Source organism: Cherax quadricarinatus, unplaced genomic scaffold, assembly GCF_038502225.1.
Source record: "Cherax quadricarinatus isolate ZL_2023a unplaced genomic scaffold, ASM3850222v1 Contig613, whole genome shotgun sequence".
Taxonomy (NCBI): Eukaryota; Metazoa; Arthropoda; class Malacostraca; order Decapoda; family Parastacidae; genus Cherax; species Cherax quadricarinatus.
Window position 1 is genome coordinate 126,108 of NW_027195639.1, and position 27,259 is coordinate 153,366.

Genomic DNA, 27,259 nt, shown 5'->3' on the forward strand with positions numbered 1-27,259 from the left:
ATTTTATTATAAACTAACCATAACTTGTCTTCAATAATTCTACCTCACTTTAAAAAATACTCAATTGCCCAATTTTATTCTAAATCCCTATTATTGCCCAATTTTACTTTAAACTATATTGATCAAACTTATTGTAAACTTCTTTTATTGACCATTTTTATTCCATACTTTTTTAAACTAGTATTTTCAACTACACCTTTTATATTATCCTGTCTACCATCTTACTAGCATATTATAACCAAGTCATTGCCATTTTTATTTTTATTTTTTTTTATTATTCTTTTGCTACCATAATTTTTGTATTTTATCCTGTCAATTTAAATCTAATTATACACTAATTCTTGTAAACAACTTATATAAGACCGTAGTGCAATTACAATTGAGAGTCTTGTGCCTTTATTATATTAGATTAATCACAGTTTTACTCTAGGTCATTCTAGCTCAATACATAGTCAATACCAAATTCACTATACTAGACCATAGTGCAATTACTAGTGAGAGACTGGTGCTATTTGTAATTTGTATTTTTATATTATTAGACTAAACCTAGTTGTACTATAGCTCTTTCTAGCTCAATACATAGTCAATACCAAATTCACAATACTAGACCATAGTGCAATTACTAGTGAGAGACTGGTGCTATTTGTAATTTGTATTTTTATATTAGACTAAACCTAGTTATACTATAGCTCTTTCTAGCTCAATACATAGTCAATACCAAATTCACTATATTAGACCATAGTGCAATTACTAGTGAGAGACGGGTGCTATTTTTAATTTGTATTTTTATATTAGATTAAACCTATTGTACTTTAGCTCATTCTAGCTCAAAACATAGACTCCACAAAAGTCATTATGTTAGACCTTAGTGCAATTACAAGTGAGAGTCTTGTTCTATTTTTAATTTGTATTTTTATATTACTAGTTTATACCTAGTTGTACTTTAGTTCATTCCAGCACAACACATAGACAACATCAACTTCATTATGTGTAGTAGTGACTATACTCTACATGACCAAAATACTCTAGCTATATACTTGTCCAAACTTCCTACCACTACAGATATTACCTGGAGTTTACCTGGAGAGAGTTTCGGGGGTCAACGCCCCCGCGGCCCGGTCTGTGACCAGGCCTCCTGGTGGATCAGCCCCTGATCAACCAGGCTGTTGCTGCTGGCTGCACGCAAACCAACATACGAGCCACAGCCCGGCTGATCAGGAACTGACTTTAGGTGCTTGTCCAGTGCCAGCTTGAAGACTGCCAGGGGTCTGTTGGTAATCCCCCTTATGTGTGCTGGGAGGCAGTTGAACAGTCTCGGGCCCCTGACACTTATTGTATGGTCTCTTAACGTGCTAGTGACACCCCTGCTTTTCATTGGGGGGATGGTGCATCGTCTGCCAAGTCTTTTGCTTTCGTAGTGAGTGATTTTCGTGTGCAAGTTCGGTACTAGTCCCTCTAGGATTTTCCAGGTGTATATAATCATGTATCTCTCCCTCCTGCGTTCCAGGGAATACAGGTTTAGAAACCTCAAGCGCTCACAGTAATTGAGGTGTTTTATCTCCGTTATGCGCGCCGTGAAAGTTCTCTGTACATTTTCTAGGTCGGCAATTTCACCTGCCTTGAAAGGTGCTGTTATGCAGATTCCAGCCTAGATAGAACAAGTGACCTGAAGAGTGTCATCATGGGCTTGGCCTCCCTAGTTTTGAAGGTTCTCATTATCCATCCTGTCATTTTTCTAGCAGATGCGATTGATACAATGTTATGGTCCTTGAAGGTGAGATCCTCCGACATAATCACTCCCAGGTCTTTGACGTTGGTGTTTCGCTCTATTTTGTGGCCAGAATTTGTTTTGTACTCTGATGAAGATTTAATTTCCTCATGTTTACCATATCTGAGTAATTGAAATTTCTCATCGTTGAACTTCATATTGTTTTCCGCAGCCCACTGAAAGATTTGGTTGATGTCCGCCTGGAGCCTTGCAGTGTCTGCGGGACACTGTTATGCAGATTCGGGTGTCATCTGCAAAGGAAGACACGGTGCTGTGGCTGACATCCTTGTCTATGTCGGATATGAGGATGAGGAACAAGATGGGAGCTAGTACTGTGCCTTGTGGAACAGAGCTTTTCACCGTAGCTGCCTCGGACTTTACTCTGTTGACGACTACTCTCTGTGTTCTGTTAGTGAGGAAATTATAGATCCATCGACCGACTTTTCCTGTTATTCCTTTAGCACGCATTTTGTGCGCTATTACGCCATGGTCACACTTGTCGAAGGCTTTTGCAAAGTCTGTATATATTACATCTGCATTCTTTTTGTCTTCTAGTGCATTTAGGACCTTGTCGTAGTGATCCAATAGTTGAGACAGACAGGAGCGACCTGTTCTAAACCCATGTTGCCCTGGGTTGTGTAACTGATGGGTTTCTAGATGGGTGGTGATCTTGCTTCTTAGGACCCTTTCAAAGATTTTTATGATATGGGATGTTAGTGCTATTGGTCTGTAGTTCTTTGCTGTTGCTTTACTGCCCCCTTTGTGGAGTGGGGCTATGTCTGTTGTTTTTAGTAACTGAGGGACAACCCCGTGTCCATGCTCCCTCTCCATAGGATGGAAAAGGCTCGTGATAGGGGCTTCTTGCAGTTCTTGATGAACACAGAGTTCCATGAGTCTGGCCCTGGGGCAGAGTGCATGGGCATGTCATTTATCGCCTGTTCGAAGTCATTTGGCGTCAGGATAACATCGGATAGGCTTGTGTTAATCAAATTTTGTGGCTCTCTCATAAAAAATTCATTTTGATCTTCGACTCTGTCTGGTTAGCGGCTTGCTAAAAACTGAGTCATATTGGGACTTGAGTAGCTCACTCATTTCCTTGCTGTCATCTGTGTAGGACCCATCTTGTTTAAGTAGGGGCCCAATACTGGACGTTGTTCTCGATTTTGATTTGGCATAGGAGATGAAATACTTTGGGTTTCTTTCGATTTCATTTATGGCTTTTAGTTCTTCCCGCGATTCCTGACTCCTAAAGGATTCTTTTAGCTTAAGTTCGATGCTTGCTATTTCTCTGACCAGTGTCTCCCTACGCATTTCAGATATATTGACCTCTTTATCAGTACTAGAACTCAACACACAACTCAGGATATAAATAACCATAATTTAAACCTAGAAGATGATTGATCACGTTGACCCTGATCTAAACCTCCATAATCTGACACCCAATCAAAACCTATTGGAAAGTAACTGCCTTTATTACACAGCATCACAAGCCAGCACTATCCTAAACAATGCTAAAAGTCTATCAGTACTTAAGTACAACATCAGGTCCTTAAGCAAACACTATGATGACCTCTTAGCACTCCTTGAATCACTAAAGACACCCTTCTCCTGCATTATTCTTACTGAGACCTGGCTTAAGCAGGACACAATAGATATCTACCCTCTACCAGGATACACAGCAATTCACAACTGCAGACCAAACCAAGTTGGGGGTGGTATTGCAATCTATTACTCTAACCAATTATCTTGTCTTAGCACCACTTGCATTAGTGATGAATATGGGGAATACATTATTGCTAATTTTACTGTAAAAAACCTTAAGACGCCTATAACAATCGGTGCCATTTACCGGATACCTCACACAAACATCCCAAATTTCAGTGAGAAATTAAAGTCACTAATAACAAACAGACAAATGAATAAGCACCACCTTCTCTTAGCTGGAGACTTCAACATCAACCTTGGCTTACTAGATGATCAGCCTGTAACTGACTTCATCAACAATATGAACAACACACTTCTCATACCAACAATAACTAAACCAACCAGGCTCACTGAGACAAGTGCAACCATAATAGACCACATATGGACCAATATACTAGCCCCCCTTAAATCAGGGATAATCACAGATAGCACTACAGACCACTACCCTACCTTCCTCCTGACAAACATTAGTAAACCACCACTTGAATACAACAAAGTCTCATTTAGACTCCATGACGAGGCCTTAGTAAGGAAGTTCACAGCTGACCTAGAGACTGTTGACTGGCCTACAGAATTCTCCAAGGCCAATGGTATTGATGACTGGACAGACATTTTTCTTAACAAATTACTTAAACTATACAACAAACATTGTCCTATAAAAACAAAACAGATCACAAACAAACGGCTTGGTTGCCCATGGCTAACCAGCACCATTCTGAAATCCATTGACAAGAAACACCAATATGAAAAGCAATATAGACAGGGCTTAATACACAAAGATATTCTTAAACACTATTCATCAGCTCTCACCAAAGTAATAAAGAAAGCCAAACAACTATACTACTCCAGTAGATTCACAGACACTAGAGGAGATATAAAAAAGACCTGGAAAACACTCTCTCAGATTCTAGGGACCCAAAAACTGAGAAAAACCAAGAATATTGTCCTTACTAAACCTAATGAAACACCACTACATCCCACTGACACAGCTAACAAGATAAACGACTTCTTCTCAACCATAGGATCTAATCTCGCCAGTAAAATCCCACATACCAATGCCCATGCCGGGGACTACCTAGATGGGAATTTCCCTAATTCCTTCTATCTTGCACCAACTGAGCCCATGGAAGTCACCGAGATTATAAAGTCGCTTAAAAATAACTCAGGGAATCTGTCTCATGTCCCACCATTACTGTACAGGCGAGCGGCCCATGTCCTTTCGCATGCTATTTCATTACTTTTTAACAAGTCACTAGAGACTAGCACCTTCCCGAAACTACTCAAGATGGCAAGGGTTACACCAATACATAAAGGTGGTGACCCTACAGACTTAAACAACTATAGGCCAATATCTAACTTACCATTGCTATCCAAAGTCTTTGAGAAACTCGTGCACAGGAGACTGTATTCATTTATAACGGCTCAAAACATACTCAACCCCTGCCAATTTGGATTCAGGAAAAATAAAAGCACTAATGATTCAATCATAAAAATGCTAGATCTGCTGTACACAGCATTGGAAAATAAGGAATATCCACTAGGAATTTTTATTGACCTAAGAAAAGCTTTTGACACAGTAGACCACGACATCCTACTCCACAAACTTGATCATTATGGTATAAGAGGCCATGCACTTGCTTATTTCAAATCTTACATTACTAATAGGTATCAGTATGTCACCATTAAAGACACAGCATCAGCAACACGGCCAATTGATACTGGAGTTCCGCAGGGAAGTGTCCTTGGTCCCCTGCTCTTCCTCATATACATCAATGACCTTCCAAACGTATCCCAACACCTGAAACCCATTCTCTTTGCAGATGACACGACTTATGTCATCTCTCACCCTAATCTTGCCACCCTCAACACCATTGTGAATGAGGAGCTGATCAAAATATCGACTTGGATGACAGCCAATCAACTTACGCTTAACACTGACAAAACCTACTATATTATGTTTGGTAGCAGAGCAGGAGATGCACAAATTAACATTAAGATTGACAACACGCTAATTACCAGAAATAATGGGGGCAAATTCCTAGGCTTATACCTTGACAACAACCTGAATTTCAGCACCCATATCCAGCATATAACCAAAAAAGTATCCAAAATGGTTGGGATCCTCTCCAAGATACGATACTACGTGCCGCAAAATGCCCTTCTCACACTATACCACTCACTTATTTATCCATACCTCACCTATGCTATTTGTGCTTGGGGATCAACTGCAGCAACACACCTAAAGCCAATAATAACCCAACAAAAAGCTGCAGTAAGAATAATCACTAAATCCCATCCCTGGCAACACACCCCCCCACTCTTCATAGACCTAAACTTACTCCCTGTTCAGTACATCCACACTTACTACTGTGCAATCTACATCTACAGGGCCTTAAACTCTAATATCAACCTTGACCTAAAACGCTTTCTTGATAGTTGTGACAGAACCCACAGGCATAACACCAGACACAAACATCTCTACATTCCCCGTGTCCGACTAAACCTTTACAAAAATTCAATGTATGTCAAAGGCCCTAAAATCTGGAATACCCTACCTGAGAACTCTAGAACTGCAGACACATTCATCACCTTCAAAACTACCATTAGAAAACATCTTATCTCCCTGATACACCCCGTCAACTAACTACACGAATACCACCTGGTGGTTCACACTTACACTCACTCACTCATTTGACCATAAACAGAAATATTAATCTCAGTCTTAAAATAATGAATCCTGTGATACTCCAATACTGAAACTATGTACTGTGCCAAAACAAAAGTATTCACATTGCTAAACCCACAAACTAGTATTTAGTCACTTAGTCATAATACCAACTTACCTCATAATTTGTAATATTTTACAATTAAGAATAAAACTAAGTCTGCCCGAAATGCCTAGCCATGCTAAGCGTTCTAGTGGTACACTCTGTAATCACTATTTTACAACATGTAAACCACACAATAACCAAATTTCTGTAAAGTCAACATTGTAATCCTTATAGAGAATAAACTTTGAATTTGAAAACCAACATCTTTCGTTTGGCAAGCCCATTTGGTCCCCCCCCCTTTTTTTATCTAATGCTTTACACAACAATCTAAACCCACTTCCCCCCCCACAACTCTAGCAACTCCCCAACAGTTATGGACCTGTAACCCTCAGTGAAAGCTCCCTCCCATCTCCTCCCATAAATTTCCTGATTCCTATTCATTGTCCTACAAAAAATCCTCACTAAAACTCGTTTCCTCGTCTCCCCATTATCCACCCCTCTCATTCCCCACGATATGTACACAAAATCCACCACGATATAAGCTACTCCCCGTGCCACATTCTCCCCCACCCCTCCTATATCAAGACTCAGCGCTCTCAACACTGACACCCCAGTTCCTCCTATCCTCCTGACCACTTTCCCCAGCCATTCCCTCACACTCCCCAAATAATCGCAAAAGTATACCACGTGATAGGCTGTTTCCAACTCCCCACATAACCCACACCAACCCTCCTCTACCACACGTCTGTTTCTGAGGACTGATCCAGTAGGCAGAATCCTGTGTAAAAATTTAAACATGATCTCTCGCACCCTGGGCCCTAGCTTTAGTTTACCGAACAGACTCCATATAGCACCCCATGCATACATCGGGAACAGCCCCTCAACTGGGGCCGTCTCCTCTACCCTCAATATTCGATATAAATCCCTCACCTTTAATTTGTCTGGCTCGCGCGCCCACAAAAGTGCCCTCAACAAAATCTCTCACTCCCTCCATTCCCCACCCACATACATTCCCCTCAAAATATCATGTAACCTTTGCATGCATGTCCCCCTCTGTCCCCCTAATCTTTTCCACTCCCACCTGACGAAAATGCATTTCACCCTCCTTCCCAGGTCCAACAAACCTAAACCTCCCTTCCTCACCGGCAAAGTCACCACCTCCCTCTTCATCCATTCACATCCTGAGCCCCATAAGAACCTAAAAACACTTCTAAGGATACGAGTAATCTCAGCCCTCAGCAATGGAAAAACTGCTGCTACATACCATACCTTACTGTACAGCAATACGTTAATAATAATCGCCCATTGCAACAGTGTCAAGTGATAAGGCCGTAACATCCCCAACCGATGTTCCACGCGTTCCACCATTCTCAACGAATTCGCCTCCCTAGCCTCCATTATGGTCGCTCTATATGAAATGCCACATATTAATAACTGCCCTTCCTGCCTTCTCACCACATCACAGTCCCTATCAACTCTGTCTCTCCACTCCCCTAGTCCCATGATCTTTGTTTTCTCAACGTTTACAGTCATGCCTGTCGCCCCTCCAAACATGCCAACCACCCCTCCCAACTCTCTCAATCTTGTTCCCTTCCGGACTAGGAGTGTCGTGTCATCCACGTAACCTACCACATGATGCCTAATCAAGCCTTCCCTCGACCCCTCCCCGCCACACACACTGGTCTCAACCAACCTATAAAATGGATCTTGCACACATGCAAATAATAACTGTGATAGCGGGCAACCCTGCCTCAAGCCCCTATCCATGTTCACCACACCTCCCACACGTCCATTGATCTGAATTCTCGCTTTTGCCCCTTTATACAACGTTTCAACCCACCCCACAATCTCATCCCCAAAACCTTGTTTGCTAAGGATCTGTCTTAAACCCTCCCTTTCCACCTGATCATAAGCACCCTGCCAATCAATCGCCACCATACCCCCTCCTTCCTGCGTCCCCTCAAAACTCTCAACAAACCCCTTTAGAATTCTGTGCCCCATGACCATCGACCATCCTGGCAACCCTAGTTGACCTTTTGAAACTACACGTCCCACTACACATTTTAACCTATTCCCCAAAATCTTCGCGAACAATTTATAGTCCGCACACATGAGAGTAATCGCCCTGTAATCCTTAAGTGTACTCTGCCCCTTACCCTTGGGCTCAAGCACTACGACCCCTGTACTTTGCTTCTCGCCCAATTCTCCCCCATCTTTCATTCTATTGAACAGCGTTACTAAAAAACCCCTTAACAGATCCCAATGTTTTAAGTAAAATTCACTTGGTAGTCCATCAATACCTGGTGCTTTGCCTCTGCACATGTCTACAAGCACTCTCCATATCTCCCCCTCTTCAATCTCACCACCCAAAGCTTCCCTGTCCTTTCTCCCCAGAGCTACGGGCTCTACAGCACACACCCCATCAAGATCCTCCCTATTAACTCCTTTACTTTTCCAATAATGCCCATACCATGCATCCGCGAACATACTCATCACCTCCGTTGTTTTTAACACCTACCCCTCCCTAAACCCTTTCACCTCAGTGTGCACTTCCAAATCTGCTATTGTGGTCGCTGTCCTCCTCTGCTGTTGTCTCCTCAACACACATGCCGATGGCTTGTCCCCCCAAAGCACTTCCTCCACACCCGCCTGCACCCGCACCGCATGAAATCTCTCCTCCTGCACCTCTCTTATCCTGCTCTTCAGATCATCTATTGCCTCTGTTTGGAATGCCCCTCCCACTACTCCTTGCTCATGATAGTATCCTATTCTACTTTCCAAATAATTTGTTAATCCATACTTCAGTCGATTTATACGCTTCCCCTCACCCACGTAAAACCTACGAATCCTCTCCTTGGCCACACTGTCCCACCAACGTACAACATTATCAACCCTTTTTGCCTCCTCACTTAGCTTCCTCCACAGCGAAGCAAACCCCTCCTCCACTTCCTCATCCTCAAGGAGTCGCGTGTTTAATTTCCAGTAGCTTTCAAACCGTTTCACTAACGAGTCCCATGCTACCCCCACCACCACTGCCCTGTGATCTGAATAAATTGCTTCTATAGTGTTAAAAGACTCCACTGAAACCCCTTGCATTATATAGATCCTATCCAGTCTAGCTGCGTATTCCCTCCTTACATAGGTATGTTGCACTTCACCTATTCCACCCCAAAATGCATCTCGTACCCCAATATCTCTACACAGGTCTCGCAACACGTTTGAAAAATATCCCGCCCCCGCTGGCATCACATCAAATCTCCGTATTATACAATTCCAATCTCCCCCAATCAATGCAACCCTGGGCAGCACTCTCAAGAAATACACCAGATCATCCCTTACAAATGCCGATTTTACCCTCGCATCGTTCTCCGCCGGAGCATACACTCCAACAAAGGACACGCATTCACGCAACCACCACCCGTCCACTCATTATTCTTCCCTCACCCCCCCCCCTCAAACCTTTGCAAAACAAACGGGCTTGCCTCACGAATTAAAACACCTACTCCACCTTTTAAACGTGTTGTTGGAGTTACAAAAGCCCTATATCCATCCACCTCCAGCAATTTTCCTATTTTCAAGTTATGCTCTTGTATAAAGGCAACATCTACCTTGTAACGATACAGCAGTCCTCGCAACCATACACACTTACCACTCTTACATAAACCATTAACATTAATTGTCATACACCTTAGGCCTGCTTACGTTTTCCACCCGCTTTTCCCCACCACATTTTTCCGCTGTCCAGTAGCCTCATACACACCGTCCTTGGCACTCACCCCATCCCCTCCACTCCTAACCCCTTGCTGGCGTTTCTTTTTCTCTGTGCCTCTACACACACCTTCAATCCCCGCCTTTTTCCCTGGTCTTTGTGCTGGAGTGAGGACGTCATCCGAGTCAGACGTGACAGCTGCCCGCTTCCTCGACACTTCCTCTTCTGCCATGCTAGTCTCCTGACCTTCCTCATTGTGCACCTCCACCTCTATCACCTCATTCCCCTTCTCACTACTTGGCCAAGCCGACATTACATTCCTATCTTCAGACCCGCATGCTTCCCCTTGTCCCTGTACCTGGTCTCCCGTCGTTACCTCTGTCAAGGCTTCCTCCGATTTAGGGAACATCTCCTGCAAAACTGTCTCAAGCACTACGTCAATTTCTACGTCATTAGGTACGTCCTTGTCCGCCTCGTGCATCACATCCTCTGCAGACGCACTCAACTGCTGCACTGCACCCTCATGCTCCACCTCACGTTGCATTTCCTCCACTTCCTCACTCCACAACCGACCACGCCTACGTCCATCCTGGCGGTTCTGATCTGTCACTGTAGGTCCTCGCCTCGTAATGTCACTCCTTGGTATTCCCTGGCCAGTCCTCCGCCGCACACATTCAGCCACTATGTGATCATAACCATCACACAGTCTACAAGTTCTACGTTGGCCAGCGTAAGTTACGAGTATTTGTGTCCTAAATTCCTCTAAGAACACATACGAAGGTATAGGTTGCCTCAGAGTCATCTTTAGGCTAAAACTACCTTCTGGATAACCCACATAAGCCCCTGCCGTCCACTTGCCTTGTTGAGCTACGTGTACAGTTCCAAACTTCCCGAACACACTACGTAGGTCAGCTTCATTTGCCTCGAAAGGCACATTACGTAACTTTACATACGTAAATTGACTCGAAACATCGACCATCTTTACCAGGATGCCCTCGTTAACCTCGATAGCAACATCCTGATATTGAGCAAGTAGATCCTCATACACGTGTGATGACAGCAGTTTCACGAACATTCGGTAGTTTCCATTTAAGGCTACACCGTAAAGGTCGCAATCCTCAATCCCATATGTCTCTCGAATAATCAGAGGCAACAACGTCAACGCCGAATCTTGATTAATTGTACCTCTCAGTAATTCTATGCCGACAGTGTTAATTCTGCGTCGCACCCCAACCACCATTGTGACAGCCTGGCTAGCACTTGCGCCTGTCAGAGAGGAGTAGCAAACGTCCACCCTCACCGGCAGCTGGGCGAGGAATCCACTCAACTAATTAATACTCCAACCCGGATCACACAGTTCTCAGCCACCCTAATTGACCACATACTTTGTAACCGCTCTGAGAACATTAGTCAGTCAGGCGTCATTACCACAGGTCTTAGTGATCATTTCATCATTTACTGCACCAGGAAAATCACTAGGGATAGGATAGGCCTACACAGGACAATAAAAATGAGGTCAACTAGAAACTACAGTAAAGAAACACTGGTAAATAGGCTACACAATTGTGACTGGACAGAGATAACAAGTTGCACGGACGTAAACGATGCCTGGGAAAAATTCAAAACAATGTTCACTACCATCCTTGATGATAATGCACCAGTTAAAGAGGTTAGGATTAAACGAAGAACTGAACCCTGGATGAATACTGAGATATTAGATAATATGAAATTCAGAGACCAGCTGCTAAAAAGATTTAAAGCAAACAGACAGGATATTGCAGCACTAAATGAATTCCAAAGGGTGAGGAACAGAGTACAGAGACTTATAAAAGGAGCAAAGGCAAAGCACTACTGCTCAAAAATTGAAGAGTATAAGCATAACCCCAGAAAGCTCTGGCAACAACTAAAACAGTTGGGGTATAGCCATAAGCCAGTAGATAGGTCTAACATAGTACTCACTATCGATAATGAGGTATGCCACGAAACAAAACTACTACTTGTGAGTTCATTACCTTTGTAACTTGTGAGTTCATTACCTTGTACCTAGTTCAGCCATCAAAACTTTGGAGCCCGGTCCCTGGACCCATTGTGTACCTCTGTAATCTGTAAATACCTTTGTAACTTGTCATGATTGTGACTAGACCTACCTGGAGTTCATTACCTTTGTAAATTGTGAGTTCATTACCTTTGTAAATTGTGAATTCATTACCTCTATAACTTGCTCAGCTGTCAAAACTTTGAGGCCCAGTCCCTGGACCCATTATGTACCTCTGTAATCTTTTGACTACCGCCCACAGGATGGGTATGGGGTGCATAATAAACATATTAAAACAAACCACGAAACATCTAAGGTGGCAAATTGCTTTAATTCCTACTACACATGTGTTGCATCAACACTAGTAAGTAAACTACCAGCTGCATCAAATACCTTTAACACAGACTCTGATAAGTTTCAAACATACTATACCAATAAAGGGGTAACCCCAAACAGTTGTCAACTAGTAAGTGTATCTCATGACTTTATTCAAAAAGAACTAAGCAGGTTAAACCCAACTAAGAGCACAGGCCCTGATAACATCCCGTCTAAGTTCCTAAAAGATGGTGTTTCTGAACTGTCAATCCCTATTGCTCATATAATAAATCTATCAATCACCACTAATACCGTACCGGAGGGGTTCAAGGAGGCCAGAGTTACTCCTATCTTCAAGAAAAATAGTAGGTCTGATGTAAGCAACTATAGGCCTGTTAGTATACTCAGTATAATACCTAAAATTCTAGGAGGGCGGTGTATTCTCAAGTAGTTAAGTACCTTAATGACAACAACATTCTCCATAGCTATCAATCGGGCTTTAGAAGATCCTACTCAACCGACACCTCCCTTATTAATCTGATGGATTACCTGAGAACTGAAATGTCAAAGGGGAACCTCATAGGTATGGTAACCTTAGACCTGCAAAAGGCCTTCGATACTGTTAGATTTAGATTTTGCCACCGAAGTGGCTAGTTTATTGTGCACCCCATATCCATCCTGTGGACGGTAGTGCGAGAGCATGTGGATACACAAAAGGCCTAGGAACTAGGCCCCAAAGGGTTAACAGGAATACATATGGATTTATATCTACATATCTATAGTTCACTTATCTGTTACAAGCAAATTTAGGAAATTTGCTTAGTATATCTGGTATCTTATTTTCATTAATAAGATATCTTGACATGTCACATAGGTAATTATACTGTCTGTCTCTGTATTCCTCAATAAGTGGACAATTAAGCACATAGTGTTCAAGAGAGTGACCATATGCCTGATCACATAATTTACATTTAGTTTGATCATCATCTGTGTGTCTCCCAAACTGCCAGAAGTACTTGCAACCAAGCCTAAGCCTGGCCACTACAACATCAGTCAGTCTGTTCACATTGCAAGTTGCTCCATAAACATACTTATCTACGTTCATGTTATCATAGTGGGTTATAGATCTACTCAGGCTTCTAACTGCATTCCTATAACAATCATCTTCATTATTTACTTCTCTCCTAATATTATTCCTAATGCTAGACACAGTTATACCAAAGTTATATTCTACGTTCTCCTTCTGGATACTCTTGGCTAACATATCAACTTTATCATGAAGGAGTAATCCAATGTGTGATGGGATCCATAGCAATTGTACATTAATTCCTTTGTCCCTAATTTTTGAGTATCTATACCTGGCTTCCCCAATGAGCATGTTGTTGGAGTCATTATATGAGCCAAGAGCCTTCAATGATGACATAGAATCAGTAATGATAGAGTCAAGCTCAGTGTCATAGGTTAGCTTTAGCGCCATTAGGATTGCAAACAATTCAGTTTGCAGTGTAGACGCCCAGTTGTTAATTCTTATGCCTAACTCAACAAATTTATTATCGTTCTTAACTAGGGAGGTGGCAACAAGAGCAGATGCAGCCCTGCCAGAAGACTCCTGTTTAGATCCATCAGTGTATATAACTTGTGATAACTTATTACTACCAGCTAGGCGAAAAATTTCTTCTTGAGCAGTTGCTCTAACAAGAGATTTAAGGAAGGGATTACTAGCAATGAGCTTCTTGGGAGGGACTTGTAGGTATGTGATATTAAATGAACACATCTTCCATGGAGGGGTGAAATGCTCTTGTTGCCTACAGTGATACAGTTCATGCAGGTTATACCCCTCAAGGAAGGTTCCTTGATGTTGGTGAGGGGCTCTTGATTTAGGGAATTGGATCTGTGCTCCAGTTCCCCGAATTAAGCCTGAATGCCTTCCACGTCCCCCCCCCCCAGGCGCTGTATAATCCTCCGGGTTTAGCGCTTCCCCCTTGATTATAATAATAATAATAATAATGCAGGTTATAAAACTTAATGCAATTGCACGTTTTCACAATCCATTTAGATCTGTGTGTATTTACCTCTAGACACTTGGTAAGATTCACTGTGACAGTGTCTGGTTCGTTTCTCAACATTCTAATACCGAGTACAGTGTTAATTTCAACAATCCTATCACTGATACTAGAAATATCAAGCTCCTTCCTCATGTTAAGAACTTTTGTAGATCTGGGACAGCCAAGAATAGTCCTGAGAGCTTCATTTTGCATTAACTCCAAGGGTCGGAGGGAACTTTCTCTAGCTAATATCAACATGGGAGCAGCATAATCAATTAAGGACCTAACATAGGCTATGTACATCATTCTCACGATTCTCACATTAGCACCATAGTTGGGATTGTAGCCAGCAACAGCTTTGAGAGCTTCGATACTGTCAACCACAATATATTATGTAATAAACTTCAAGCTATCGGTATAGGTTCTGTAGACTGGTTTAAGTCCTACCTTAGCAACAGGAGACAAATAGTCAAAATCAACAAAACAGAATCAGAACCCCTGCCGATAACATGTGGAGTTCCCCAAGGTAGTATTCTAGGTCCCTTATTATTCTTATGTTATGTCAATGATATGCCTATCAGTGTCAAGTGCAAACTACTCCTGTATGCAGATGACAGTGCTCTGTTAGTGTCAGGTAAAGACCCACAAGATATTGCTAATGTTTTAACACTGGAACTGGAGTCCTGCAGCAAATGGTTAGTAGACAACAAACTATCATTACACCTAGGGAAAACTGAAGCCATTCTCTTTGGCACGAAACATAAACTGAGAAGGGTAAATAATTTTAATGTTCAATGTAATGGGGAGCCCATCACTTTGGTTTCATCAGTAAAATATTTGGGAATCCCCTTTGACCCATGCATGACAGGAGAATTGATAGGGAACAGTGTAGTAAAGAAAGCGAATGCCAGACTGAAGTTCCTATATAGACAAGCACAGTGTCTATCTACTGAGGCTCGCAGGACCCTATGTCTAGCCCTTATACAATGCCATATGGATTACGCTTGCTCTTCTTGGTACTCTGCCTTGACAAAAAAACTGAAAGATAGACTGCAAATCACCCAGAACAAAATCGTAAGATTCATCCTGGGGCTGGGACAAAGAGAACATGTAGGCCAGGATGAATTACAGCAGTTGGATATGCTGAATGTTGAAGACAGAGTAAAACAACTGAAGCTAAATCATGTTTATAAAATTGCTCACAAACAATGTCCAGAATATCTTGCTGTCAATTTTGTCAAGGTTGGGAACCAAAGCAATCATAGTACTAGGGGGAGAGAGCACAACTTTGTAGTACCCACAGTCATTGGACAGGCTTCAAACACATTTTATTGTAAAGCAATAAAGGAATGGAACAGACTGCCCACACATGTCAAAGCCAGTCATAGTATGAACCAGTTCAAGAAGAGTGCCAAAAGGTGTCTGATGAATGTAGCTACAGAAAGGGAGGGGAATGATTTTCTATTTTTTAGCTAACATACATGTAAATTTTACCATATTCCTAGTAATGACCCTCGTATTGTAGATAGTCTTAATGACCTTGGTGTAGTAGATAGTCTTTTTAGTATGATAATAAGATGTTATCTTCATTGTAGAATAATAAGAAAATATTATAACCTTCATATTATAATAATAAGGTAAAAGGACCCCAATGGAAATAAGTCACTGTCTGACTTTTTTGGGTTATCCTAGGTTCTCTACACATATGCTGCTATGTATGATAATTCTATGTAACTGTATTTGTGTATACCTGAATAAACTTACTTACTTACTTGAAGACAGTCAGGGGCCTGTTCGTAATCCCACTTGTGTGTGTTTACAAGCCTCAAATTTTTTATTTGAAATCATTAGATCAAATTAGTCAGTCTAAATGCTTGATTTATGAATGAGAATTTATTGGTATTTGAATTTTTTTTTTAATGATCGCCTTATAGTGTTCAGCATAAACCTATATTTGAATTAAAATGACATTTATCTTCTAAGACCCAAAGACTGTAGCACTGGAGTGCAGAGTCGGGGACATCTGCAGTAGTATAGGAGGAGCTTCATAGTTTACCTGGAGTTTACCTGGAGAGAGTTTCGGGGGTCAACGCCCCCGCGGCCCGGTCTGTGACCAGGCCTCCTGGTGGATCAGCGCCTGATCAACCAGGCTGTTGCTGCTGGCTGCACGCAAACCAACGTACGAGCCACAGCCCGGCTGATCAGGAACTGACTTTAGGTGCTTGTCCAGTGCCAGCTTGAAGACTGCCAGGGGTCTGTTGGTAATCCCCCTTATGTGTGCTGGGAGGCAGTTGAACAGTCTCGGGCCCCTGACACTTATTGTATGGTCTCTTAACGTGCTAGTGACACCCCTGCTTTTCATTGGGGGATGGTGCATCGTCTGCCAAGTCTTTTGCTTTCGTAGTGAGTGATTTTCGTGTGCAAGTTCGGTACTAGTCCCTCTAGGATTTTCCAGGTGTATATAATCATGTATCTCTCCCTCCTGCGTTCCAGGGAATACAGGTTTAGAACCCTCAAGCGCTCCCAGTAATTGAGGTGTTTTATCTCCGTTATGCGCGCCGTGAAAGTTCTCTGTACATTTTCTAGGTCGGCAATTTCACCTGCCTTGAAAGGTGCTGTTAGAGTGCAGCAATATTCCAGCCTAGATAGTGGCAAGCTGGTTGAAAGAAAGGATTAAGGGGTTAGTGGTTATTATGATTTGATGTGTTGCTGAGTGTGAGCAAGGCAACATTTACGAAGTGATTCAGGAAAAGCAGTTATCTGAGTCCTGGAAGTGTGAATTACAGTGCCTGCACTCTGAAGGATGTATGAGGATAATACAGTTTAGAGGGTCATCTGAGGTGTACTGTTAGCATGCTTCTTGCAAGACAGTAATATAAAGTGATGTTGAAAATGTTTAGCTTCATGGCCATCCCACCTCAGTGGGAGATGGGTTGTGTGTTAAAATGAAAGTCGTGAGGTTTATTGGAAATTTTGGTTGGCTTAAGCCTGGCCTGTCAGGCACCCCAGAGTTAAGCTCATGTTATGAGTTGTCAGATTAGGGCCCTACCCCAATATTTGTGTTATACAGTATTGTAGAAGCATAGGGACTGAGTTGGATATGGGAATCTATAAAATGACCTAAAATCATTATTAACTTAAAAGTTGCTGTGCAAACAATTACCCATTCCAGTGGCAGACAACACACACCCCCAAAACTTGAACTTGTTTAATAAACAAAATATGCACTCATACTACTGTGCCTACAGTATATAGGACATTCGTTTTCAATATAAACCTTACTCTGAAGCTGTTAAAAAACACCATCTCCTTAGCATAATTGAGACAGCAATCTGTTATGTCTAACAAAACTAGCTTTCATCCAGTTCTGTCCCTGTTCTTCCTTCAACACCCATACATAATTGGTAACATATATTGTCCTATTTAATTATATTGTAATCTAAAGTAGCTTACTGTATCTTCAACATTTCTATATTCAGTCACTATAAAAATGAGGATCTGTGAATTAGTACTTCGAAATATGTCTCTTTTGTGATAGACTATTTGTCATTAGGTGTCTGATTGTAGTTAATTGCATAAGAATTCTTATTGAATAATATATATATTAATTAATATGGCTTACAATTAGCTGGTCAAAATGCATTACATAATTTGTGGCCATCTTTTGTGCCTACGTTTATATTAATTCATGTAAATTACAGTACATGGTTTAAAGGTGGCCTGGTGGCTAAAGCTTCACACACGAAGGGCCCGGGTTCGATTCCCGGTGGGTGGAAACATTTCGACACGTTTCTTTACACCTGTTGTCCTGTTCACCTAGCAGCAAATAGGTACCTGGGTGTTAGTCGACTGGTGTGGGTCGCATCCTGGGGGACAAGATTAAGGACCCCAATGGAAATAAGTTAGACAGTCCTCGATGACGCACTGACTTTCTTGGGTTATCCTGGGTGGCTAACCCTCCGGGGTTAAAAATCCGAACGAAATCTTATCTTATCTTAAAGAAAAAAAGTATTAGTGTCAAAAATACTAAATATAGTTTGCTGTGTTGCCAGACTGTTGAATATTGTGTGTTGCTGTATCAACATGTGAGGACCAAGACTGTTGCAACATGTAACCAAAAATACTGCTGGAACAAGTGTAGAAGCCTTCAAGAGGAAACTGGACAAGTATCTTCACCAGGTGCTGGATCAACCAGGCTGTAATGGAGTGGGTCAGGGGACCACCAGCAGTAACATCCTGGTGGAGCAGGCAAGCACTAGATGAGCCTGACCCCTGGCTGAGCTCTGACAGTAGAATAACACTTAGAACTCATCAGAGGTTAATGTTAGTTTATCAGTAGTGTGTGTGAGGAGTTTATAATAATAATAATATATTTTGACATGTTACATGTATGTACAAAGAATAATAGTTGGGTGTACATACCAAAAACCCCTTTATATACAGAGCATTTCTGGCAAACTTAAAATTAACTTAAGATTAATAAGGCAATAACAGTACATATGGTCATTAGATAAGTTTTTTTTTTATATTTTTATTTAAAAGAACACATTACAAGACATAAATAAATAAAAGAATACAATAATGAACCGTTTGCAAATACAATGAACTACCAGCAACCCCATAACACACCCCAAGTGTTAGTCATGTGTGTATTAAAGGATATACCGTTACCAAACAATGAAAAGAAAAGTCTAAACCTACACTTCATGCCTGTTATACAGTACACTAAGACCCTCTTGCACGAAATGCAACATATGATATGATTCAGCATACAAAGGATTAAATTATACATTACAAGTGTTAAACAAAAGACATACCTAAACCTACAATAAAATTGCAAAAACATACCACAATAATACGTCCCGCAATAAGCAGGAAACTCTTAACATAAAAATAAAAGCTTAAATTTTACTTTACACTATACCACAAACTCGCCAATTTCTAGTGAAATTACAACAACTAAAAGGGGACCAATGAACATTCACAATGCATTCATACCCAGCTCGAACACACACATTTTCACAGATTACAATACACATACCCAAGGCTAGTGTGTATTCCACTATAAACCATCACGCAACACATCCACGCCAATCAACCATACACACGTAAGCGATTAAATATGTAACATACCTATATACATATATCACAGATTACAGAAACCTTATAATAACAAACTTTAGCCTGTAATCCCAAGACCTCATTTTATTATTATAACAACGTCATTCCAACAATTGTTGTACGTGATGCCTTTTGACTTCTACAACTAAATTACACAATTTTTAACTATTTACAAACTAATCCAGACAGCAACATAATATACACACACACGAATCATTCACGATCACCTGTTAAATGTTACGTAAATTACATTACCTGTAACCATCTCACACTTCAAAATCCGTACATAACAATCATTAATATCGTATTATCGATGCAATATCATAAAACCAAGATCACATCAATGATCTGCCAATAACAAATGATATTATAGACTAACGCCAAGGTTTACTCAAACCCAAATAATATCAGGACCTAACTTGTATTTCAAACCCAGCATCATGTCTACAAGTATCATTTTTACATAAGGAACACTGATACATTAGTGATTTATCATATGGGGTAATCATACATTTCATGAAACCTGCTCGCTTGGCATACACTATAATCCTCCAATTAATTAATTACATGTCAAAACCCTATTTCAGTCTTGTTTATACTCCCTCAACCTACCATATCCACTTCTACCCAGCATCCAGACATAATTCCTCACCATACCAAGTCCAACAGTCATACCCTCCCAAACGCCAAAGAGACCAGCCACGTCTACCCCTTACAGCAGTGGTTCCCAAACTTTTTCAGCTTGTTACCCAATTTAACATGCCACATAAAGCATGTTACCCCTTTCACAAAATGTTGTTATTATTGATATATATGGCTAAACGTGAACGTATACAGCCTCGCATACTCTGCTAATCCTAGCAAAACCAATGAAAACGTAAGAACCACACATACATTATATATAAAATTAATAATAGCTACAAATTCACAGTAACAGTGGGTAAATACTAACTATATACTGCACAGGGCAGTACACGTACATACCAGCTTATGTCTACCTCGGCTGATGCTCACAGATAAACTGACAGTGTGAAATAGAGGCAGCCTCAGGAAGTGAGTGACGCGTACTGGACAGGTCGATCTGGGCTACTGAGTGACTTTTGTCCTGAAGCATACTTGTCAAAATACTTTTGGGTTTCCACACACTTAGCTATATATTTCTTCTTTTCTAATACTGTATATTAGTTTTTGATGTTTATTGTTATTTGGTTTAACTTTATTACTTACTTATAATAGGTTTACTTTACAACTTTATATACTAAGACAAAGTTAACAATAATCCTCATACCGGGTACCGCATTGTTTTCTTGATTTTCAGAATTCATAACTTTTTTTCTGTCACCCCTCCATTACCCCCCAAAAATGGTTAAATTACCCCCAGGGGGTAATTTACCCCCAGTTTGGGAACCACTGCCTTACAGTATTAAAGCCCATAAATTCCTTACATGAAATCTGCAATATCCCTCCGAAAAAGTCAAATGCCATTTGCTTCCAGCAATATTATTATTCTGCTGCTGTGTACCATAGAAAATCGCTGCCAACGCCCTGATCCTCTCTCTTACTGGTAAGTGTCTATAAACCCCTGAAATATATACAAAATCCGTAACTAAATATCCCATTGCGTTCTGCACCAGCAACTCTACCCCCCTCCCCCCACATCTAAACTTAACGCTCTTAAGACACTAATTCCCCACCCCGCACCATACGTAAAACCCTGCTAAACCACACCCTCACTGATTCTAATCTCTCACAAAAATACACTGCATGATACGCCGTCTCGATCTCTCCACACGCACAACGCTCCCCCCCCTTGCACACGCCTATTTGCTAACACTTCACCGCACGGCAATATATTATGAAGAAATTTGTACATTACCTCCCGTACCCCGGCCCTCAATCGTAACTTCGTCAGATGTCCCCAAATATCATGCCATGCATACATCGGAAATATGCCCTCTACTCTAGCCACCCCCTCCCTACCTCCCACCAATGCCAATTTTCCAATCTTGATCCTACATGGCTCCCTGGCATAAGTTAATACCCTCAACATGTTCTCTCATCTTTTAAGATCCCTGCCATTCACACAACGTACCAAATCCCTTCGAATCCCTGTCAAACCTATACCTGCCCCCCGACCCTCCCTCAAATAACTATGTTTTACATACATACCTAACATTCGCGTATGCAGGTTCATTAACCCCAGTCCACCCCGACGAGTCAGCAAATACACATCTCTCGCTAACCAGTGTTCGCATCGCTATTGGGCCGTGCGGACGTGCTGCGCAGTAGCTCCTGATTGAGTTGGCTTTTGCGCAGTGTTGACGTGTACTTGGCTCTGTGAAGACCTGTTTGCGCGCTCTCTAGAATTGAAGCAAGATGCCCTCCATCGAGCAACTTTACCAACAGCTTAAGGAAGAATTGAGGTTGGCGAATATGGAAATTCGGCGACTGACCGAGGAAAACAAGAAGATTCGTAGTAGTCCTCCTGTTTTGAGTCCTCAGGTCAAGAAGGGAAACTGGTCAGTGGCTGGACAGCAGGGAAAGAAGTTGACGATCAAGAAGACGAATGGAAAGGTAGAAACGATGAAGAAGAAAGAGACTGCCGTGGAAACTGTTGTGGAAACATCCAATACATTCTCAGTGCTACCCGACGAATGTGAGTCGACTACTGGGAATGACACGACGAAAGACATTAAGGAAGGTAAGAATATTGTTGTTGGGGATAGCCAAGTTAGGTATATGGATAGGGCGTTCTGCTTGAAGGACAGGAGTAGGAGACAGAGAGTTTGCTTTCCTGGGGCTGGGATGGAGGATATTGTTAGCCGTCTGGATGACATCATGAGAGGTAATGGGAGCAATCCTATTATCTGTCTCAGTGCTGGAGGCAACGATGTTGGCAGACGTAGGAGTGAGGACCTGTTTAGCAGGTATAGGTCAGCAATAGAAATAATTAGAAGTAAGGGTGGGAACCCTCTCATATGTGGTATTTTGCCAAGGAGGGGAGTTGGAAATGAATGGTTGTCCAGGGCAATTGGTGTCAATTGCTGGCTGGACAAATACTGTAAGGAAAATGCGGTAACATTCATTGACAACTGGGACCTCTTCTATGGCAGAAATGACATGTATGCTAGGGATGGGGTTCACTTATCTAGGTGTGGGGTGGGAGCACTGGCAACTGCAGTGGAGGGAGCAGTTAGGACTTTAAACTAAGAATAGTTAGTGGTATGGGTTTTGGCAGGAAAACACTGAAGTCCCAGTGTAGTAATATTACGAGTTCTAGGGGAACTAGTAATAATAAGAACGAGATAGATATTGAAAAGCTAGGGACCTTGGGTGATAAGGAGAGTAATAGGTTTAGTAGAAAAATAGAAATGAGCAGGAAGGGTAAAGAGAAAGGAGAGTCTTTCAATGTTTATTATGCTAATTGCCGTAGTGCTAGGAATAAGATGGACGAGTTGAGATTAGTTGCTAGTGTAGGTAACATTGATGTATTTGCCTTAACTGAGACGTGGTTTAATTCAAAAAGTCGGGACATGCCTGCGGAATGTCATATTCAGGGTTTTAAATTGTTTCATGAAGACAGAAGTATTGGGAGGGAGGGGGTGGCATTGTATGTCCGAGATCGCTTGAACTGTTGCATAAAAACGGGTATTAAGTCTGAAGTAACACATACAGAGTCTGTTTGGATAGAATTTTCATAGGGGCATGAAAAACTGATTTTAGGAGTGATATACCGTCCCCCAAACTTAGATAGGGACCAAGGGAAACTACTATGGGAGGAAATTGTTAAGGCCACAAGGCACGATAATGTAGTAATTCTAGGAGACTTTAACTTTAGTCATGTTGATTGGAATTTCTTGACTGGGAATTTAGAATCATACGACTTCTTAGAAGTATTTCAGGATTGTTTTTTGAAGCAGTTTGTGACAGAACCTACAAGGGGAAATAACCTGCTTGACTTAGTTATGGCAAACAATGAATCCCTTGTTAATAATTTAGAAATTTCAGAGGAACTGGGTGCTAGCGACCACAAATCAATTACATTTAGCATTGAATGGAAGTACGATAGTAGCGATAACTCAGTAACAGTCCCAGATTTTCGCTTAGCAGATTACGATGGGCTTAGAGAACATTTATCATCTGTTGACTGGGGTAACGAAGAGAGCTATCATTATGACAGTTTTCTGAACACTATACATGCTGCTCAAAGAGCGTTTATCCCATATAAAGAAATTAGATCAAATAGAAATGACCCAAAATGGATGAATAATAGGCTCAAATATCTACTAGGGCATAAGAAAGGAATTTATAGGCGTATCAAAAGAGGTGAGGGTCATCTTATGAATCAGTATATTGACATTAAGAGGGACATTAAAAAGGGGATAAGAAAAGCTAAAAGGGACTATGAAATTAAAGTTGCTAGGGATTCTAAAACTAACCCAAAAAGTTTTTTCCAGGTCTATAGAACAAAAGTTAGAGATAAGATAGGTCCCCTTAAAAATAACTATGGGCACCTTACTGACAAAGAGAATGAAATGTGCTTGATTTTAAATAATTATTTTCTCTCAGTTTTTACACAGGAAGACACTAACAATATTCCAGTAATTAATTTTTACAGTGGGCTAGAAGAAGATAAATTATGTAACATCACAGTCACTAGTGAGATGGTTGTGAAGCAGATAGACAGACTGAAGCAAAATAAGTCGCCGGGTCCTGATGAGGTTTTTTCAAGGGTTCTTAAGGAATGCAAAATGGAACTCTGTGAACCATTAACTAATATTTTTAATTTATCTCTTCAAACAGGTGTAGTGTCTGATATGTGGAAGATGGCTAATGTAACTCCTATTTTTAAAACGGGACAAGTCGTTACCGTCAAATTACCGCCCAATAAGCCTGACCTCAATTGTAGGCAAATTACTAGAGTCAATTATAGCTGAGATTATAAGAAGCCATCTCGATAAGCATAGCTTGATTAATGATACTCAGCATGGATTCACAAGAGGCCGGTCTTGTCTAACTAATTTATTAACTTTCTTCAGTAAAGCTTTTGAGGCTGTTGACCACAATAAAGAATTTGATATTATTTACTTAGATTTTAGTAAGGCTTTTGATAGAGTTCCGCACCATAGACTGTTAAAGAAAGTGGCAGCTCATGGCATTGGGGGAAAAGTGCTCTCGTGGATCGAGTCATGGCTCACTGACAGGAAGCAGAGAGTGTCCATAAATGGGGTTAAATCCGAGTGGGGATCTGTAACAAGTGGCGTTCCACAGGGATCAGTCTTGGGCCCGTTGTTGTTTATAATATATATCAATGATCTTGATGAGGGAATTACTAGTGATATGAGCAAATTCGCCGATGACACAAAGATAGGTAGGATAATTGATTCAAACGTAGATGTTATGGAACTTCAGGAGGATTTAAACAAACTCTATTCTTGGTCAGAAAAGTGGCAGATGCAGTTCAATGTAGATAAATGCAAGGTTCTGAAGCTTGGGAGTGCCCATAACCCTAGTACTTATAAATTAAATGATGTAGAACTTAGCCATACAGATTGCGAAAAGGACTTGGGGGTTATGGTGAGCAGCAACCTTAAACCAAGACAGCAATGCCTAAGCGTACGTAATAAGGCAAATAGATTACTGGGATTTATATCAAGAAGTGTAAGCAACAGAAGTCCAGAGGTCATACTGCAGCTTTATACATCATTAGTAAGGCCTCACCTAGATTATGCAGCTCAGTTCTGGTCTCCGTATTACAAAATGGACATAAATTCGTTAGAAAACATTCAGCGTAGGATGACTAAATTAATACATAGCATTAGAAATCTTCCTTATGAAGAAAGATTGAAGACTCTTAAGTTACATTCACTTGTTAGACGAAGAATGAGGGGAGACCTGATCGAAGTGTATAAGTGGAAGATAGGTATTAATAAAGGGGATATTAATAAGGTCTTGAGGATGTCTCTCCAAGAGAGAACCTGCAGTAATGGATTTAAATTAGATAAGTTTAGATTTAGGAAGGACATAGGAAAGTATTGGTTTGGAAATAGGGTAGTTGATGAGTGGAACAGTCTACCTAGTTGGGTTATTGAGGCTGGGACTTTGGGTAGTTTCAAATCTAGGTTGGATAAGTACATGAGTGGGAGGGGTTGGATTTGAGTGGGAATTTCACATCAGAGCTTATTTCTTGGGTGGCATTGAAAATTGGGTTGGGCAAATGTTTTGTTAGTGGGATGAACTGTAAAGGACCTGCCTGGTATGGGCCAGCAGGCCTGCTGCAGTGTTCCTCCTTTCTTATGTTCTTATGTCACATCCAGAACCCCAGAGATATCGAAATACACGCTTCAATAACCTGTTCTCATCGCACTGGACTAACGGATACATACTTACCACATGCCACAACTTACCAAACAAAAGCACATTCGCCACGATTGCACGCTGATGCAAAGATAAGCTCCCTGCACGCAGTCCCGCCAATGGTCTTAAAACCCTATCCACAGCCCCTCTAGAATTAACCTTCCTCGCTTCCTGAATATTCCTCATATGGACGATCCCACATACCTTAATTTTGTTAACTAAAGACCAACCTTCCTCCTGACCTAAGTCCCCCCGGATATAATCCCCCACACGCATAAGCATGGACTTTTCCTTATTAACCGTCATCCCCGTTGCTCTCCCAAAAAGATCCACCAATTCACCCACTTTTCATAAATCCTGTGATCCCCTGTATAAAATCGTAGTGTCGTCCACATATCCTACGATTCCTGCGTTTACCCCCCCCCTCGCCTCTCACTCTCATTTACACTCCCCCGTACAGCCCTGAAAAAGGGGTCCTGAATTAATGCAAACAGAATCTGCGACACAGGACACCCCTGTCTCAAACCCCTTTGCATTCCAACTAATTTCCCCAACCTGCCATTTACCTGTACCTTAAACGTAGCTTGCTCATACAAAGCCATTGCCCAGCTTACTATTTCTTTCCCAAATCCTTTCCACTGCATAATTTTCCACAAAGCCTCACGCTCCACACAGTCGTATGCCGCGTGCCAGTCCAGAGCCAATATTCCCCCTGCCTTACCCTTCCCACTTTCCTCAATAAACCTATGTATTATGCCTTGACCCACACACATTGATCTCCCGGGTATCTCATATTGCCCTTCATCCAGTATCTTCTCTAACACCCTCTTAATCCTATTACTTAGCATTTTTGCAAAAAATTTATAATCGCCACACATTAATGATATCGACCTATAGTTATGTATACAGTTTCCCGATGCCTTTTTCGGAATCATAACCACAACACCTGTTTTTTGTCCGAGTCGTCCACTATCTTTCATAGTATTAAATAAACCCACTAAAAATTCACAGAGACATTCCCAGTTTTCCTTATAGAAATCACATGGGATACCATCGATCCCCGGTGATTTCCCAGCATTCATACTCTCAACAGCTATTCTAACCTCCTCACTTATAGGTCCGTTCAAATTCATTCGATCCTTATTCTCAAGATCACAACATACCCATTCACTCATGTCTCCTACTACTTCTTTTGAAATTCCCACTTTTTTGTATTGCACTTCATACCATGCATCTACATAGCATCCCATGCCCTCAGTAGACGTAATGAGTTGTCCCCTACAATACGTTCCCAATTGCTCCTGAACTTCCAATTCCATTATTTCTGTCACCCTTCGACGCTTGCCCTGCTCCCTTAAAACAAACGCCGAAGGACAATCGCCCCATAATACCTCATTTATGCCACTTGCTATCCAGGCCGCATCAAAGTTATGA

General features: G+C 41.4%; 1 long non-coding RNA gene across 1 annotated transcript in view; it reads left to right on the forward strand.

The window, feature by feature from the left end:
* The window catches only part of LOC138851438 (uncharacterized), a 38,283-nt gene extending 19,689 nt beyond the window's left edge, over window positions 1-18,594 (forward strand). Inside the window, exon 3 of the long non-coding RNA XR_011391211.1 lies at window positions 18,400-18,594. This is a non-coding gene — a long non-coding RNA (uncharacterized lncRNA). The remainder of the gene's footprint in view (window positions 1-18,399) is intronic.
* Window positions 18,595-27,259: the final 8,665 nt, after the last annotated feature.